This window comes from Pogonomyrmex barbatus, unplaced genomic scaffold (genome assembly GCF_055798465.1).
Source record: "Pogonomyrmex barbatus isolate J1 unplaced genomic scaffold, ASM5579846v1 scaffold17, whole genome shotgun sequence".
Lineage (NCBI taxonomy): Eukaryota > Metazoa > Arthropoda > Insecta > Hymenoptera > Formicidae > Pogonomyrmex > Pogonomyrmex barbatus.
The window spans coordinates 3116043-3137204 of NW_028297113.1; the positions used below are offsets into that span (position 1 = coordinate 3116043).

The following is a 21162-nucleotide window of genomic DNA, read 5'->3' on the forward strand; positions in this document are numbered from 1 at the left end:
AATGCGATAGGAACAATATGCATTTAAAAGCAGTCATTGATAAATAATATTATTTTAATCATTCCATAAAACGTCACTATTATCATCACTATTATCTTCTTACTTTTTATAATTAAATATTGCTCCTTTATTTTAAATTACAGTTGCACTATTATTAGTATTATTCGGAATTTGAAAGAAATATTTAACGTTATACCAAATAATTTGTTAAAAGTTGCAATTTTCAATATCCAATTTCATATTATAAATCAACATTACTTATATGTACATTAAATTAATACTGACCAAGATTTGTACTTTCGAGTTTGGAATTAATACATTATCGGTATTTTGCCTGCCTATTGTTTTTCTTAATTTTCGTAATATATCTTTTCATAGTTTATGAGAAAAGATATATTATGGTCGACCTTACAAACAAGACTAATCTGACATTGTCAGAAATTTTTTACGTGTTTCAACCCTGTTTGTTATTATCGTTGATGTATAAAAAAATGTTGAAATCATATATTTCATATCAATTATTAAAAATACGCACATATTTGTCATAATATGTATATAAAACAAATATTTTATACGTATATTTTAATTATATATAGTACATATATGAATACGTGAGAAATTTCCAACTATTTCAGATTAATCTCGTCTCTGAAAGTATCCGCAAAATTATAATTACGAAAATATAATTACGAAATAAACAGGAAAATTATAATGGATCTGAATATCAATCAATTTCATCATACATCAATTTCAAAGAAAACATTTGTACAAATTCTCGATTTTGCTTCAAAAATGTATTTTAAAATTGAAGTAGATTTGAGATAAAAAATGATGACCGTAGTTCTCTCTAATTTTGCTTCATTTTAATTATTATACCTATTTCAGTTCTTAGGCTCCTTATTTTTGAGAATGGTAGATGTCTATTCGTTTATAGTTCTCTTTTAATCCGTCGAGAATAAAATCTTCAAATTCACAGATCATTCCTTCATGCCTACGGATCCCTGGAAGTACTTGGAACATCGTGCATTTCAAACTGATCGATAGGATTCGTGCATAGGACTCGAAAACTTTTTAGTTCATTATCGTTCTCTTGTTGAAATTTATGGGACCATTCTGGTCCTGCCTGGCGACTTAAATCCCAAGTGGGCGGATATTGTACTCCTTTTAATCCACTGATGATTCGGGCCATTTCATAAGCCAAAATCGGTAGCCGCCTCAGCGAGCAATTTAGGCATCTGCAATTTGGTGCGGGAACTGATGCCAGGATATCCATCAACGCTAATCTTTCTTCATACGAAAATATGTCTCCTATAATAAAGCATTCGTATGGATAATTCATACGTTCAGTTTGACGACGATAACGTTCTGTTTCTTGATGCAGTAGAGTAGAATCAATCGGAAATCTTGTACGAATACTTGAGATATTTTCCGGATTATTCATATATTCTGTTATGGCGTTTCTCATTTTTGTTGTGCGGCGAAAATGGTTCCGTCTCGCAGGTGAGATTTCTATTCCTTTGTTATCTAGGTACGTACGCCATTCAAGAAATGTGTTGGGATAGTTTCCTTGTCTCTTTCTATTTATAACACTTTGCACGCTATCTCGGAACCACGCTCGCATTGGTGCTGTCTCGTCTACCACTGCTTCAGCCATCATTCTGTTATGATGATTTAATAGAAAAACAATCAAAAGATAGATTATTAGAAATTTTAAATATGTGAATTATGTCACATTGTACATAAGGAAGACAGTATAGTAAGATGAAAACGCAACTTCGTTTGTGTGATATTGATTTTATAATATATGATTTTTAATAAAAACAAAAAGATACGTATATTAAATGCAATTAAAAGTATACTCTTGAAAATATAATCTTAACTCAATAATGGTATTAATGAAAGGAATATATACGTATTTATTTTATTGATATTGCTATTTAATAAAGATACTCTCAGTTGGTGTTACATACAACACATTGATTACAATTACTTTCGTTTCGCGTATTTGTGATCATGCATGAGAAAGTATCTCATATTATTTAATTAAATTAAGTTGAAACTATTTTGTTAATAATCGTTAAATTTATTCAAAATATTTTACATTTGTATCTCAATATTTGTATAATTGCTCAAAAGGTTGCTAAATATTCTTAATCCATAATATATAATAAATAGAAATAAAGATACTAACCAGAATATTGAGAAAACGTCTTCCGATAAGAATTAAATAAAATAAATTGAATTCAATTAGCTTCTAGGCACTTTGACGGATAAGGCAACTAAACGACTGGCAACTGAAGCTCAGTAACTAAAGATCGGTAGATATAACGTTCTTGTTAATAATAAATAAACATTTAAAACAAACATTTAAAGCTTGAAAAATATCCGAGAAAGAACAATATTTTAAAATAAACATATTTTTCTATTTATGTTTTCTATTATGTGTTCAAATTTTTCTTATCGCACCTGTTAAATAAAATCAATAATGTATTATAATAAAAGAAAATATATAAACAGTTTCTCTATATAAAACAAAAAAATAATGAAGAAATAAAATGACTAATAGAGTGAACAAAACAAGTATCATTAATACAAAAAAAACTTTTATAAACACAAATCTAAATAATGTCACTTGACAAATAAATTTAAATATTTGAATTTCGTTTCGATTACTAAGTCTCCTTCAGGAGGTTAAAAGTTCTTTTAAAGATTATATTAAAATATATAATTATTATGTTAACAAACTAGAGAAAACTAAATTAATACATTTATACGAGATGCTATTAATGTAATAAAACAATTTATTAACGTACTATTAGTTATTATTAATATAATATTAACTATTAATTCTCTGAATAATTTATTCTAGATATACTAAAAGAAATTCTTGAGTAGTAGAGACAGTATGTAGAACTAATTTTATTCCACCAAAATTAAATACGTGCAATTATTGTGTATAATTAGATAAATCTGTAAAATTTTTTGTTCCGATCTTGTAACAATCCTACATATTTAGTGTAGATGTATTACTGCTAAATCAACATCTGACTGACAATCTATTAATTATATGAGAATTGGACGTAACAAAATATAAAATTCATAAAAAAAAATAAAAAGATACAAAAAATTTTTTATTTAAGTACATATATTCATTACATTTATTTTAATTTATATGAAAAATGTTTAATTGCAGCTAATTATATTTCAACCAAATAAGAATCAAAATAAGAATAATAAACGAACACTTTGAAAGTGATTTTATTGTAAAGAATTTCTTACAAAAATTATTACATTTCATTTTTAAATATGAAATTAATATCGATATTTTAATATATCAAGAATTAAAAAATTACTAAATAAGATTAGTATAAAAGAACTTGCTATATGCATAACTTAGAGTTTTGCTTTTAACATTGATTATTATAATTCAATTATATTATAATATCAATAAAATAATAAAATTTCAAAATTTACTATCTTAACAAAAAAACATAAACAATTTTGTTACTTTCTAATAACAGTAATGATAACACGTTACTTTTTGTAAGAAATAACAGTTCTCAATTCTGTACATAATTAAGCATTCCTTTATAAAATAAAATGTAGAAAGAGATTATACATGTGCACACATACCCATATACATACATACCATACATACATACAAACCATATTTATATACAATAAAATCATGTCGCGTCAGTCCCATCATTTTACATTAATCGCGGAGGTACGTATGCAGCAATATATTCGCAATGTCTCTATCCCGCAGTTTCTCCACTTGTGTACGCATTCGCAGCGCCAATCTATTCGAATGCTTTAGATACATCGCCGAATGATGTACCGCAATCGCATAAGGAACAGGACACCAAGTTTGCCTGATTATTTCGCGGACTAGCGTGTTGTAGTTTTCTATGAGCGATGTATCCTCCTGCTCCTACAGATAGAGATATCTTTTCATCGGAAACACAAGCTTCTCTATCTGAAACTTCAAGTCGCAACCCGCCCGCGTGTTCCGACTACAGCAATTTCCGATAATGTGGATCATGTGTCATCGGTATTAGCAACATCATGGCGAAGCCATCGTCGCCGTGCGAGCTCGAGCAGAAATGTTCGCACAGCACCGTGAACAGATCGGTAAAAGAACTCAGCCCTGGCAACTCGATTCGGAAATTCAATCGCCCGTAGTATGTCTTCAGTAGATTCGATAAAATATTCAGTAGCAGCACGGACACATCGTTGTCCAAATAGACGGTATCGCAAAGGTACACCAATATTAATCTACTGAATCTTAAAGTAGACAATAGCCTATCCATTAGATCGGGCAAAATCAGTGCTAGACTCAGCACTATTGAGATACTCTTTTTATCTTCCGGCTGTAACTTATCATTTTTGCATTTTGTATATATGTGAATCAACGACAGAAAAAGCCAGACCTTCGGCATCGCTGTCTGGTCCCAGTCGCCGTTTGGTGTGATGTATCTCTCATAAAGCAAGCAGGATTGCAAACCTATTTGAATCTGATCCATCATGGATGCTAGATTTATTTTAGTCAGTTCATTAGTGATAATCTCCAAGTTCACTTTCTCGCTCGACAACGCGATTTGAAAAAGCTTTCTCACGTGATCCGTAGCATCCGCAGATAACGTCGAGATAAGCTTAATAGTGATTTTCCACAATATGTGCCGTCTGATTATTGATTGTATATCCAAGAAGAGGCGTCGCTTTTACTACCGCTGTCAAAAGATATAACTCCGTCCTACTGTACCACGATCTTTTCAAATTCCACTCAGTTGTTTCCAGATTATGTAAGTACTTCCGGAAGAACGAAAGTTCGAATATTGTACGAATTTCTGACACACAAAAATTATTGTACAATGTATTCAACACTGTTGCCAAGAACGGAATGCACCGACATAATCGGCTGCAATATTCCATTTTCCATGAGAACGTTCAAGTTTGGAAAGCAGGATGGTTCTCGATTTATAGTCGAATTGCAATCACTCAACAAATTCGAATTGAAACTGCAAGTGAATATGATAAATATAACTTGTCATTTTTATATATTTAAAATAAATAAATTTATATATATTTAAAATAAAAAAAGAATAATCTTACCGAAGAATAGAGAAAATGGGCTGATTAGGTAATTGTTTTAAATGTAGACATATCATATCATTAACGACAAATAAACAGTTTATAATTAATTTCATAATGTCCCACTGGAATTTATTAAACCTCTTATGCTTTTTTGAATTTGGTTAAGAAATATTAAAATAATAAGATTTTTCATTACTAATACATACAAGATATAAAGATAAACTTAACACTTCAACATTTATTCCACGCAATTATCTCTTACAAATCCATAATAAACTAATAATAAATAAATGAATAATATTGTTTAATATTAGGAAGATATATGTTTAATATTAAAAAGAAATAGATATAGTCTTAATATATTTAAGATTATTTTTTAAGTACTTATTTCTCGAATTTTTAAAAAATCCTTGATGAATTGATAATAAACAGATGGATAATAATTGCTTACCTTAGCGTTAGATATCGAAAATTGTACTCCACTTTAATAGCAATGTAGATATACCTTGTTTTAATATTCTTTCGTGACTTGCTACCACCTGTCTGCAGTCCGTTTGCCAATTCGGATAGCGTATTTTAAATATTATGATTATCCAACAATCGCTGTAATTGCGACTTGATAGTTAACATAGCAGCTGCGACACTATCCAGCTCTATTTCATAACTCTATTTCATAACTCTATTTCATAACAACATCTGCCAGAGACGCAGGCTGATGTCAATGTTAAGATTTATGTCGCCATTCCTAAAGTACACATTACACACACACACACACACACACACACACACACACACACACACACACACACACACACACACACACACACACACACACACACACACACACACACACACACACACACACACACACACACACATATATATATATATATATATAAAACAATAATTTTAATTTCAACTCTGATATTGATGGCAAAAGGTGTGATTTCGTTACCTGTTGCATCAAGATGTTATTAATATGATAATTGATAATTAGTTTCAATGATCCATTGGGTTTTAAAACAATGATCTGATTCTCATCGGTGATTTTTCCATGATTTTTGGCCCACTCGATCTTTTTAAACGAATTTGTTATGTCAACACTTAAGGCTTACGTCTCTCTTCTGTTCTATGAGTTTATTGAAATCTAGTTGAATATTTAATACTGTAAAAAATATATTTCGTGTCACAATAGAATTTCTAATCATTTGTTCAGCGTTACTGACAGATCGATGACTGTATGATTTGCTAAATGATCGCTGTGTGCCATGTGACATTAACGCGAATTGTTTGAAAGCAATTTGCAAGAATGCACCCAACATTGAGACATGTCACTCTCCTTTCGTTATACTCTTCATGCACGATTGTGCAACTTTAATTGTTGATATATGGAGACTGGGTCACCCTTTGTCTCGATCACTACTATGTCTATGTTTATCGTACGCTCCTCTGTTGTTGGCTGTCATGGCAAATAAGACATTTTTTATACATATTGGCTGAAAAGAAAAAGAAAAAATTATGATAATTAATGCATCGATAAGCTTATTCAGCAAAGTAATCTTTTTAATAATTTAAGTACAAATATATGCACATATATTGAATTATTGTTATATACTATAAATATATACATTTGTATCATATATTTGAATAAAACTTGTAAAATTTATTTAAATCATTACTATCTTGCGTTTTGTTTTTATTAATGTACAATTTTTCTACTCACATTCAATTTTTCCATTTTCTTCAACATTTTAATTTGCGAAAGATAAAGATTTAATGTAGTAACTTATTGTTAATATAGCTAAAAGGACAGATCACATGATAGACTAATATGAAGAGAGCAATTACAAAATCAATACGAACAAGACAATTTTTGCTCACAATTGCACGGCACGAGAAATGATAATAAGAATTTTTCATTAAACTTTTAGGAATTCAGACGCAACTTCTGTAACTCGTGTTCTAGCATATACGTGGAGTCATTATAAAAATTCTGTGATAAATTAAAGCTAAAAGTCGTGCTAGCTTGGAAGACATTACAAAAGAAATATCCAAGTGAGAGATCGTCCACGCGATTTTGCACAAAATAATCTCTCTGTGACTTAGCCTGATTGATGTGGTCATCAGGATCCAAAAGTTGGCCTGTATTATACTTTTAAAATATACCTCATGATGCTAAATGGAGGAGAGACGAAAAGCAGAAAAATTCGAAAAGGCTTGTTATCGCGACAGCTTGACAGAACTAGTCTCGTAAAGACACCTATAATTTCACGTTTATCGGACGAAGTTAGTTCACAGATTACACCGCGAAATAGCGCAGCAATGATCAGAATTTTCTCGAAGCTCATTTATGGATTCCATCAAGAGATAGCGGCAATGCCAAGTTCACCATTTGCAGAGCGGCAATGTCAATTATAGAGTTTCCCGAACATGTTACAATGAATTTAATTCAATATAACATGCAATATAACATGTATTTCGATAAAAATTATTACATTAAAATCATTTCTTTTTAATTAAAAATGCTTTTTGATGTTTAATAAACTTTAATTACATTAACTTAAATGCTTTTGAAAAGTGCAATGGTTTCAATATCTACACCTATTTATAGTTAATATCTAATTTTAAATAATTATATTTATAATATTTCAAGTTTTTTTATTTATGATTTGAATTATAATATTTCATTACCTAATTTATCGATAATGACATATCAATCGTTATTCGTGATAACCAAATTTTTACTTCAGAAATTCGAGAACGCTATTTGGCAGTAATAATAATGAGGACAATCAGAAAAGAAATACTTTAGTACATTAAATCTTGTCGCATAAAAAATTTATTGCCATTAAAATTAACATGGTTTATTTTCCGGACTGAAAAGACGTTGTTATTTAAAATATTATTTATGTATATTATTTTATGTATATAGGCTCATACGCAAGAAATTTTAACACAATACATTTGGCAAACAATGTATGATATTACATATTTTATTAAATAATTAGTCAAAACTTCTAATACGATAGGATCAATATGCATTTAAAAGTAGTCGTTGATTAATAATATTATTTTAATCATTCCATAAAACATTATCGTCAATATTATCTTCTTATTGTTTATAATTAAATATTGGTCCTTTTAAATTACAGTTGCACTATTATTAGTATTATCCGGAATTTGAAAAAAATATTTAACATTATACCAAATAATTCGTTAAAAGTCGCTATTTTCAATATCCTATTTCATATTATAAGTCAACATTATTTATATGTACATTAAATTAATACTGACCAAGATTTGTACTTTCGAATTTGGAATTAATACATTATCGGTATTTTGCCTGCCTATTGTCTTTCTTAATTTTCGTAATATATCTTTTCATATTTTATGAGAAAAGATATATTATGGTCGACCTTACAAACAAGACTAATCTGACATTGTCAGAAATTTTTTACGTGTTTCAACCCTGTTTGTTATTAAACTAATTAAACGTTAGCTATTAAACTAAAAAAACGTTGAAATCATATATTTCATATCAATTATTAAAAATACGCACATATTTGTCATAATATGTATATAAAACAAATATTTTATACGTATATTTTAATTATATATATAGTACATATATGAATACGTGAGAAATTTCCAACTATTTCAGATTAATCTCGTCTCTGAAAGTATCCGCAAAATTATAATTACGTTACAAAAATATAACTACGAAATAAACAGGAAAATTGATAATAATTGGAATATCAATATATATGAATATCAATATACATCAATTTTAAAGAAAACATTTGTACAAATTCTCGATCTTGCTTCAAATGTATCTTAAAATGTATCTTAAAATTGAAGTAGAATTGAGATAAAATGATGACCGTAGTTCTCTCTAATTTTGTTTGATTTTAATTATTATACCTATTTCTGTTCTTAGACTCCTTATTTTTGAGAATGGTAGATGATTCGTTTACAATTCTCTTTTAATCCGTCAAGAATAAAATCTTTAAATTCACAGATCATTCCTTCATGCCTACGGATCCCTGGAAGTACTTGGAACATCGCGCATTTCAAACTGATCGATAGGATTCGTGCACAGGAATAGTAAATAGTTTAGTTCATGACCGTTCTCTTGTTGAAATTTTTGGGACCATTCTGGTCCCGCTTGGCGATTTAAATCCCAAGTGGGCGGATATTGTACTCCTTTTATTCCACGGATGATTCGGGCCATTTCATAAGCCAAAATCGGTAACCGCCTCAGCGAGCAATTTAGACATCTGCAATTTGGTGCGGGAACTGATGCCAGGATATCCATCAACGCTAATTCTTCTTCATACGAAAATATGTCTCCTATAATAAAGCATTCGTATGGATAATTCATACGTTCAGTTTGACGACGATAACGTTCTATTTCTTGATGCAGTAGAGTAGAATCAATCGATAATCTTGCACGAATACTCGAGATATTTTCCGGATTAGTTATACATTCTGTTATGGCGTTTCTCATTTTTGTTGTGCGGCGAAAATGGTACATTCTCGCAGATGAGATTCCTATTCCTTTTTTATATAGATACGCACGCCATTCACCATACGTGTTGGGATAATCTTGTTCTCTCTTTCTATTTATAACATATTGCACGGCACTTCGGAAACACGCTCGCATTGGTTCTGTCTCGTCTAGCACTGCTCCAGCCATCACTTCTGTTATGATGATTTAACAGAAAAACAATCAAAAGATAGATTATTAGAAATTTTAAATATGTGAATTATATTACATTGTACATAAGGAAGGCAATATAGTAAGATGAAAACGGAACTTCGTTTGTGTGATATTGATTTTATAATATATGATTTTTAATAAAAACAAACAGACGTATATTAAATGCAATTGAAAGAATCTTGAAAATATAATCTTAATTCAATAATAGTATTAATGAAAGGAATATATACGTATTTATTTTATTGATATTGCTATTTAATAAGGATACTATCAGTTGGTGTTACATACAACACACTGACACAATTACTTTTGTTTCGCGTATTTGTGATCATGCATGAGAAAGTATGTCATATTATTTAATTAAATTAAGTTAAAAATATTTTGTCAATAATCGTTAAACCTTTGTTAATAATCGTTAAATTTAATATTCAAAATATTTCACATTCGTATCTCAATATTTTTATAATATATTGTTTAAAAGGTTGCTAAAATATCCTTATCCCATAATATATAACAAATAGAAATAAAGATACTAACCAAAATATGAAAAATCGTCTTCCGATAAGAATTAAATAAAATAAACTGAATTCAATTAGCTTCTAGGCATTCTCTGACGGATAAGGCAACTAAACGACTGGCAACTGAAGCTCGCATTGAAGATGGGGAGATCGGTATGTAACGTTCTCGTTAATAATAAACAAACATTTAAAGCAAACATTTAAAGCTTGAAAAATATCCGAGAAAGAACAAATATGTTTATTTTAAAATAAACATATTTTTCTATTTATTATGTTTCCTATTTCAAATTTTTCTTATCGCACCTGTTGTTGAACTATAAAACCAATAATGTATTATAATAAGAGAACATATATAAACAGTTTCTCTATATAAAACAAAAAAATAGAAGAAATAAGATGACTATTAGAGTGAACAAAACAAGCATAATTCATAAAAAAAAAGATTTTTATAAACACAAATCTAAATAATGTGACTTGACAAATAAATTTAAATATTTGAACGTTCCGGCTACACTGAGGCTTTTTCAGCAGGTTAAAAGTTTTTTTAAAACAAAGATTAATATAAAATATATAATTGTCATGTTAACAAACCAGAGAAAATTAATTTAATACGTTTATACAAGAAGCTATCAATATAATAAAACAATTTATTAATGTACTATTATTTATTATTAATATAATATTATTAATTATATAATATTAATTATTAATATAATATTAACTATTAATTTTCTGAACAATTTATTCCAGATGTATTCAAAGAAATTCTTGAGTAGTAGAGACAGTATGTAGAACTAATTTTATTCCACCAAAATTAAATACGTGCAATTATTGTGTATAATTATATAAATCTGTAAAATTCTTTGTTCTGATCTAGTAACAATCTTATATATTTGGTGTAGATGTATTACTGCTAAACATCTGACTGTCAATCTGTTAATTATGTGAGAATTGGACAGTAACGAGATATAAAATTCATAAAAAGAAATACAAAGATATAAAAAATTTTTTATTTAAGTATATTATTACATTTATTCATTACATTTATTTTAATTTATATGAAAAATATTTAATTGCAGCTAATTGTATTCCAACCAAATAAGAATAATCAAAATAAGAATAATAAACGACCACGTTGAAAGCGATTTTATTATGAAGAATTTGTTACTAAAATCATTACATTTCATTCTTAAATATGGATTAAAAATGTGTCGATATTATCAAGAATTAAAAAAATTACTAAATAAGTTTAGTATAAAAGAACTTGTTATATGCATAACTTAGAGTCTTGCTTTTAACATTGATTATTATAATTCAATTATATTATAATGTCAATGAAACAATATAATTTTAAAATTTACTATCTTAACAAAAAAAATAAATAAATTGTTATTTTCTAAAGAACAGTAATGATAACACGTTACTTTTTGTAAGAAATAACAGTTCTCAATTCTGTACGTAATTAAGTATTCCTTTATAAAATAAAATGTAGAAAGAGATTATACATGTGCACACATACCCATATACATACATACCATACATACATACAAACCATATTTATATACAATAAAATCATGTCGTGTCAGTCCCATCATTTTACATTAATCGCGGAGGTACGTATGCAGCAATGTATTCGCAATCTCTATCCCGCAGTTTCTCCACTTGTGTACGCATTCGCAGCACCAATCTATTCGAATGCTTTAGATACATCGCCGAATGATGTATCGCAATCGCATAAGGAAGAGGACACCAAGTTTGCCTGATTATTTCGCGGACTAGAGTGTTGTAGCTTTCTATGAACGATGTGTCCTCCTCCTCCTCCAGATAGAGATATTTTTTCATCGGAAACACAAACTTCTTTATCTGAAGCTTCAAGTATCGCAAAGTGCCCGTGTGTTCCGCACAACAATTTCCGATAATGTGGATCATGTCTTTGTGTCATCGGTATTAGCAACATCATGGCGAAGCCATCGTCGCCGTGCGAGCTCGAGCAGAAATGTTCGCACAGTGCCGTAAACAGATCGATAAAAGAACTCAGCCCTGGCAACTCGGTCCGGAAATTCAATTGCCCGTAGTATGTCTTCAGTAGATTCAAGAAAATATTCAGTAGCAGCACGGACACATCGTTGTCCAAATAGACGGTATCGCAAAGGTACCACCAATATTAATCTACTGAATCTTAAAGTAGACAATAGCCTATCCATTAGATCGGGCAAAATCAGTGCTAGACTCAGCATTAAGATACACTTTTTATCTTCCGGTAAGTAACTTATCATTTTTGCATTTTGTGTATATGTGAATCAGCGACAGGAAAAGCCAGACCTTCGGCATGTCTGGTCTCAGACGCTGTTTAGTGTGATGTATCTCTCATAAAGCAACGCTGTGTCGGATTGCAAACCTATTTGAATCTGATCCATCGTGGATGCTAAATTTATTTTTGTCAAGTCATTAGTGATAATCTCAAAGTTCACTTTTTCATTCGACAACGCGATTTGAAAAAGCTTTCTCACGTCGTCTGTAGCATCCGCAGGTAACATCGAGATAAACTTAATAGTGATTTTCCACACAATTTGTGCCGTCTAATTATTGATTGTATCTCCAAGAAGAGACGTCACTTTTACTACCTCTGTCAAAAGATATAATTCCGTCCTACTGTACCATGATCTTTCCAAATTCCACACGGTTGTTTCCAGATCATATACTTGCGGAAGAACGAAAGTTCGAATATTGTACGAATTTTTGACACACAAAAATTATTGTACAATGTATTCAACATTGTTGCCAAGAACGGAATGCATGACTCCACCGACACGATTGGCTGCAGTTTTCCAATCTCCATGAGAACATTCAAGTTTGGAAAACAGGATGGTTCTCGATAGCCGAATTGCAATCACTCAACAAATTCGAGTTGAAACTGCAAATAAATATGATAAATATAACTTGTCATTTTTATATATTTAAAATAAATAAATTTATATATATTTAGAATAAAAAAAGAATAATCTTACCGAAGGATAGAGAAAACGTGCTGATTAGCTAATTGTTTTAAACGTAGACATATCATTAACGGCGGATAAACATTTTATAATTAATTTCATAATGTCCCATTGGAAATTATAAAATCTCATATACTTTTTTGAATTTGGTTAAGAAATATTAAAATAATAAGATTTTTCATTATTAATACATACAAGGTATAAAGACAGACTTTTTTTAAAACTTTAACATTTCTTCCACGGAATTATCTTCTACAAATCCATGATAAACTAATAATAAATAAATGAACAATATTGTTTAATATTAGGAAGATATATGTTTAGTTTTAAAAAAAAGTAGATATAGTCTTAATATATTTAAGATTTTTAAGCACTTATTTCTCGAATTATTAAAAAATCCTTGATAAATTGATAATAAACAGGTGGATAATAATTGCTTGCCTTAGTGATATCAAAAATTGTGTCCACTTTAATAGCACTGAAGATATAACTTGTTTTACTATTCTTTTGTGACATGCTATCGCCACTGTCTGCAGCCTGTTCGCCAATCGGATAGCGTATTTTAAATATTATGATCCAACAATCGCTGTAATTGCGACTTGATAGTTAACATAGCAGCTGCGACACTATCCAATTCTATTTCATATTGCAACATCTGCCAGAGTCGCAGGTTCTCAATGTTAAGATTTATGTCGCCATTCCTAAAGTACACATTACACACACACACACATATATATATATATATATATATATATAAAATTATTATACATACACATATGTATATATACACGCACATATATATATATACATATATATATGGATATATATATATTTACATATATATATATAATAATATATATATATATATTATACATATATATGTATATATATATATTAATTTATATTATATATTTATATATATATATATAAAATAATATAATTTTAATTTCAACTCTGATATTGATAGCAAAAGATGTGATTTCATTACCGGTTGCATCATGTTTTTAATGTGATAATTGATAATTGATTTCAATGACCATTGGGTTTTAAAACAATGACTTCAAAACAATGATGTTGGTGATGTTTCCATGATTTTTGGTTTCCATGATCCCATTCGATCTTTTTAAACAAATTTATGCCAACAGTTAAGGCTTTGAAGGCTGACGTTTGTCTTCTGTTCCATGAGTTTGTTGAAATCTAGTTGAATACTTAATACTATAAAAAATATATTTCGTGTCACAATAGAATTTCTAATGGTTTGTTCAGCGTTACTGACCGATGCAACTGTATGATTTGCTAAATCATCGCTGTGTGCCATGTGACATTAACGCGAATTGTTTGAAAGCAATTTGCAAGAGTGCACCCAACATTGAGACATGTCACTTTCCTTTCGTTATAGTCTTCATACTCGATTGTGCAACTTTAATTGTTATATATATAATTATTAATATATGGTGACTGAGGTCTGTCTCGATCATTACTATGTCTATGTCCATCGTGCGCATCTCTGTTGTTGGCTGTCATGACAAATAAGACATTTTTTATACATGTTGAAAAGAAAAAGAAAGAATTATGATAATTAATTCATCGATAAGCATATTCAGCAAAGTAAATTTTAATAATTTAAGTACAAGTATATGCACATATGTTGAATATTATTAAGCCTTTGTTACATGCTACAAATATATACATTTTTATCACATATATGAATAAAACTTGTAAAATTTATTTAAATCGTTGTTATCTTGCGTTTTGTTTTTATTAATGTATAACTTTTCTACTCACATTCAATTTTTCCATTTTCTTCAACATTTTAATTTGCAAACGATAAAGATTCCGCGTAGTAACTTAATGTTAATATAGCTAAAAGGACAGATCTCATGATAGATTAATATGAAGAGAACAATTACAAATCAATATGAACAAAACAATTTTTATTCATAATTTCACGGAACGATAAAAATTTCTCATTGAATTTTTAGGAATTCAGACGCAACTTCTGTAACTCGTGTGCGAGCACTATACGTGGAGTTATTATAAAAATTCTCTGTGATAAATTAAAGCTAAAAATCGTACTAGCTTGAAAGACATTACGAAAGAAATATCCAAGTGAGAGATCGTCCACGTGATTTTGCACAAAATAATCTCCCTGTAACTTATCCTGATTGATGTGATCATAAGATTCCAAAAGTTGGCCTGTATTATACTTTTAAAATGTACCTCAAATCATGATGCTAAGTGGAAGAGAAATGAAAATCAGAAAATTTGAACGAAAAGGCCGGTTATCGGGACAGCTTGTCAAAATTAGTCTCGCACTTATAATTCCACGTTTATCGGACGAGTGTAGTTCACAGATTACACCGCGAAATAGCGCAGCAACGATAAGAATTTTCTCGAAACTAATTTTCGGATTCCATCACGAGATAGCGGCAATGCCAAGTTCATTTGCAGAGCGGCAATGTCAATTGTATAATGTATTGTACAGTTTTTCGAACATGTTACATTGAATTTAATTCAATATTATATACGTATTTCGATAGAAATTATTACATTAAAATCACTTTGTTTTAACTAAAAATCCTTTTTGATGTTTAATAAACTACATTGACTTAAATGTTTTTGAAAAATGCAATGGTTTCAATATCCACACCTATTTATAGTTAATATCTAATTTTAAATAATTATATTTATAATATTTCAATTTTTTTTATTTATGATTTGAATTATAATATTTCATTACCTAATTTATCGATAATGACATATCAATCGTTAGTCGTGATAACCAAATTTTTACTTCAGAAATTCTAGAACGCTATTTGGCAGTAATAATAATGAGGACAATCAGAAAAGAAATACTTTAGTACATTAAATCTTGTCGCATAAAAAATTTATTGCCATTAAAATTAACATGGTTTATTTTCCGGACTGAAAAGACGTCGTTATTTAAAATATTATTTATGTATATTATTTTATGTATATAGGCTCATACGCAAGAAATTTTAACAAAATACGTTTGGCAAACAATGTATGATGTTACATATTTTATTACAATAATTAGTCAAAACTTCTAATTCTAATGTGATAGGAACAATATGCATTTAAAAGCAGTCATTGATAAATAATATTATTTTAATCATTCCATAAAACGTTATCGTCATTATTATCTTCTTACTTTTTATAATTAAATATTGCTCCTTTACTTTAAATTACAGTTGCATTATTATTAGTATTATTCGGAATTTGAAAGAAATATTTAACATTATACCAAACAATTTGTTAAAAGTCGCAATTTTCAATATCCAATTTCATATTATAAATCAACATTACTTATATGTACAATAAATTAATATAGATCAAGATTTATACTTTCGGATTTGGAATACATTATCAGTATTTTGCCTGCCTATTGTTTTTCTTAATTTTTAATTTCGTAATATATTTTTTCATAATTTATGAGAAAAAATATATTATGGTCGACCTTACAAACAAGACTAATCTGATATTATCAGAAATTTTTTACGTGTTTCAACCCTGTTATTATCGTTAACCTAAACAAATGTTGAAATCATATATTTCATATCAGTTATTAAAAATACGCACATATTTATCATAATATGTATATAAAACAAATACTTTGTACGTATATTTTAATTATATATAGTACATATATGAATACGTGAGAAATTTCCAACCATTTCAGATTAATCTCGTCTCTGAAAGTATCCGCAAAATTATAATTACGAAAATATAATGACGAAATAAACAGGAAAATTGATAATGGATTCGAATATCAATCAATTTCATCATACATCAATTTCAAAGAAAACATTTGTACAAATTCTCGATTTTGCTTCAAATGTATTTTAAAATTGAAGTAGAATTGAGGTAAAATCATAACTGTAGTTCTCTCTAATTTTGCTTGATTTTAATTATTATACCTATTTCTGTTCTTAGGCTCCTTATTTTTGAGAATGGTAGATGTCTATTCGTTTACAGTTCTCTTTTAATCCGTCGAGAATAAAATCTTCAAATTCACAGATCATTCCTTCATGCCTACGGATCCCTGGAAGTACTTGGAACATCGCGCATTTCAAACTGATCGATAGGATTCGTGCACAGGAATAGTAAATAGTTTAGTTCATGACCGTTCTCTTGTTGAAATGTTTGGCACCATCCTCGTCCCGCTTGGCGATTTAAATCCCAAATGGGCGGATATTGTACTCCTTTTATTCCACTGATGATTCGGGCCATTTCATAAGCCAAAATCGGTAGCCGCCTCAGCGAGCAATTTAGGCATCTGCAATTTGGTGCGGGAACTGATGCCAGGATATCCATCAACGCTAATCCTTCTTCATACGAAAATATGTCTCCGGGAATAAAGCGTTCATATGGATAATTCATACGTTCAGTTTGACGACGATAACGTTCTGTTTCTTGATGCAGTAGAGTAGAGTCAATCTTAAATACTGTACAAATATTCGAGATATTTTTTGGATTATTTATATATTCTGTTATGGCGGATAGCATTCTTGATGTGCGGCGAAGCTGGTAAATTCTCGCAGATAAGATTCCTATTCCTTTTTTATATAGATACGCACGCCATTCATCATACGTGTTGGGATAGTCTCGTTCTCTCTTTCTGTTTATAACATGTTGCACGCTACTTCGGAACCACGCTCGCATTGGTTCTGTCTCGTCTAGCACTGCTCCAGCCATCACTTCTGTTATGATGATTTAATAGAAAAACAATCAAAAGATAGATTATTAGAAATTTTAAATATGTGAATTATGTCACATTGTACATAAGGAAGACAATATAGTAAGATGAAAACGCAACTTCGTTTGTGTGATATTGATTTTATAATATATGATTTTTAATAAAAACAAACAGACGTATGTTAAATGCAACTGAAAGAATCTTGAAAATATAATTTTTATTCAATAATAGTATTAATGAAAGGAATATATACGTATTTATTTTATTGATATTGCTATTTAATAAGGATACTATCAGTTGGTATTACATACAACACACTGACACAATTACTTTTGTTTCGCGTATTTGTGATCATGCATGAGAAAGTATGTCATATTATTTAATTAAATTAAGTTGAAACTATTTTGTTAATAATCGTTAAATTTATTCAAAATATTTCACATTCGTATCTCAATATTTTTATAATTGCTAAAAGGTTGCTAAAACATCCTTAGCCCATAATATATAACAAATAGAAATAAAGACACTAACCAGAATATAAAAAGTCGTCTTCCGATAAGAATTAAATAAAATAAATTGAATTCAATTAGCTTCTAGGCACTCTCTGACGGATAAGGCAACTAAACGACTGGCAACTGAAGCTCAGTAACTGAAGATCGGTAGATATAACGTTCTTGTTAATAATAAACAAACATTTAAAGCAAACATTTAAAACTTGAAAAATATCCGAGAAAGAACAAATATGTTTATTTTAAAATAAACATATTTTTCTACTTATTATGTTTTCTATTTCAAACTTTTCTTATCGCACCTGTTGTTGAACTATAAAATCACTAATGTATTATAATAAGAGAACATATATAAACAGTTTCTCTATATAAAACAAAAAAAATGAAGAAATAAGATGATTAATAGGGTGAACAAAACAAGCATCATTGGTACAAAAAAAAATTTTATGAACACAAATTTAAATAATATGAGTTGACAAATACATTTAAATATTTGAACGTTTCGGCTACACTAAGACTTTTTCAGCAGATTAAAAGTTCTTTTAAAATAAAAATTATAATAAAATATATAATTATCATGTTAACAAACATGTGAAAAAATTAAATTAATATATTATAATATATAATATAATTAATATGTATATACGAGAAACTATCAATATAATAAAATAATTTATTAATGTATTATCATTTATTATTAATATAATGTTAACTATTATTTCTCTGAACAGTTTATTCCAGATATATTAAAAAAAATTCTTGAGTAGTAGAGACAGTATGTAGACTATTTTTATTCCACCAAAATTAAATACGTGCAATTATTGTGTATAATTATATTGTGTAAAATCTATAAATTTTTTTGTTCTGATCTCGTAACAATCATATATATATGATGTAGATGTATTACTGCTAAATCAACATCTGACTGCCAATCTGTTAATTATATGAGAATTGAATAGTAATGATATATAAATTTCATAAAAAGAAATAAAAGGATATTAACATTTTTTATTTAAGTATATATATTTCATTACATTTATAATAATTTAGATGAAAAATGTTTAATTGCAACTAATTATATTCAAACAAAAATAAGAATAGACGAACATTTTGAAAGCGATTCTATTATGAAGAATTTGTCTAAAATCATTACATTTCATTTTTAAATATGATGGATTAAAAATTTGTGGATATCAAGAATTAAAAGAATTATTAAATAAGTTTAATATAAAAGAACTTATACTATATACATAACTATATACATAACTATATACATAAGAGTTTTGTTTTTAACATTGATTATTATAATATCAATTATGAAATAATGTAATTTTAAAATTTATTATTTATTTTAACAAAAAAATAAATAAATCGTTACTTTCTAAATAATAGTAATGATAACGTTACTTTTTGTAAGAAATAACGGTTCTCAATTCTGGACATAATTAAGCATACATACCATACATACCATATTTATATACCATAAAATCATGTCGCAGCAGTCCAATCATTTTACATTAATCGTGGTGGTACGTAGTGTAGCAATGTATTCGCAATATCTCTGTCCCACAGTTTCTCCACTTGTGCACGCATTTGCACCGCCAACCTGTTCGAACGCTTCAGATACATAGCCGAATGATGTACCGCAATCGCATAAGGAACAGGACACCATGTTGCTTGACTATTCTGCGGACTAGTGCCGTGATATAGTTTTCTATGAGCGATGTGTCTTCCTCCTCCGGATAGAGATATTCTTTCATCGGAAGCACCAACTTCTCTATCGAAAGCTTCAAGTATCGCAAAGTGCCCGCGTGTTCCGACCACAGCAATTTCCGATAATGCGGATCATGTCTTTGTGCCACCGGTACCAGCAACATCATGGCGAAGCCATCGTCGCCGTACGAGCTCGAGCAGAAATGTTCGCACAGCGCCGTGAACAGATCGGTAAAAGAACACAGCTCTGGCAATTCCATTCGGAAATTCAATCGCCCGTAGTATGTCTTCAGTAGATTCGAGAAAATATTCAGTAGCAGCACGGACACATCGTTGTCCAAATAGGCGATTTCGCAAAGATACACCAATATTAATCTACTCAATCTTAAAGTGAGCGATAGCCTATTCATTAGAGCAGGCAAAATCAGTACTAGCACTATTAAGATACTCTTTTTTATCTTCCGGCTGTAACTTATCATTTTTGCGTTTTGTATATATGTGAACCAGCGGCAAGAAAAGCCAGTCCTTCGGCATCGCTGCCTGGTCCCAGTCGCCGTTTGATGTGATGTATCTTTCATAAAGCGACGTTGCATCGAATTGCAAACCTATTTTAACCTGATCCACCGTGGATGTTAGATTTATTTTAGCCAATTCATTAGTGATAATCTCCAAGTTCACTTTCTCGCTCGATAACGCAATTTGAAGAAGATTTCTCACGTGGTCCGTAGCATCCGCAGGTAATGTCGAGATAAGCTTAATGGTGATTCTCCACACAATTTGCGCCGTTTGATTATTGATTGTATCTCCAAGAAGAGACGCCGCTTTTACTACCGCTGTCAAAAGATATAACTCCGTTCTACTATATCACGATCTTTCCAAATTCCACTCGGTT

At 29.4% G+C, this 21162-nt stretch overlaps 1 protein-coding gene and 1 long non-coding RNA gene across 11 annotated transcripts in view; both read right to left on the bottom strand.

Moving 5' to 3' along the window:
* LOC105431190 (RNA polymerase II-associated protein 1-like) overlaps window positions 1-21162 on the bottom strand; it is a 61122-nt gene that overhangs the window by 3312 nt on the left and 36648 nt on the right. For all 9 annotated transcript variants that reach the window (XM_089074427.1, XM_089074421.1, XM_089074432.1 and 6 more), the window contains one exon: window positions 6053-6593. The gene's annotated coding sequence lies outside the window, so the exon portion shown is untranslated. The remainder of the gene's footprint in view (window positions 1-6052; window positions 6594-21162) is intronic.
* On the bottom strand, window positions 10963-15769 carry LOC105423031 (uncharacterized). 2 transcript variants are annotated; one of them, XR_016138714.1, is made up of 4 exons: window positions 15426-15769; window positions 15117-15194; window positions 14320-14848; window positions 10963-14032 (listed from the first exon to the last, which is right to left on the bottom strand). It is a non-coding gene; the product is annotated as an uncharacterized LOC105423031 (long non-coding RNA). The 2 variants fall into 2 exon arrangements; XR_016138713.1 differs by having other exon boundaries at window positions 15408-15769.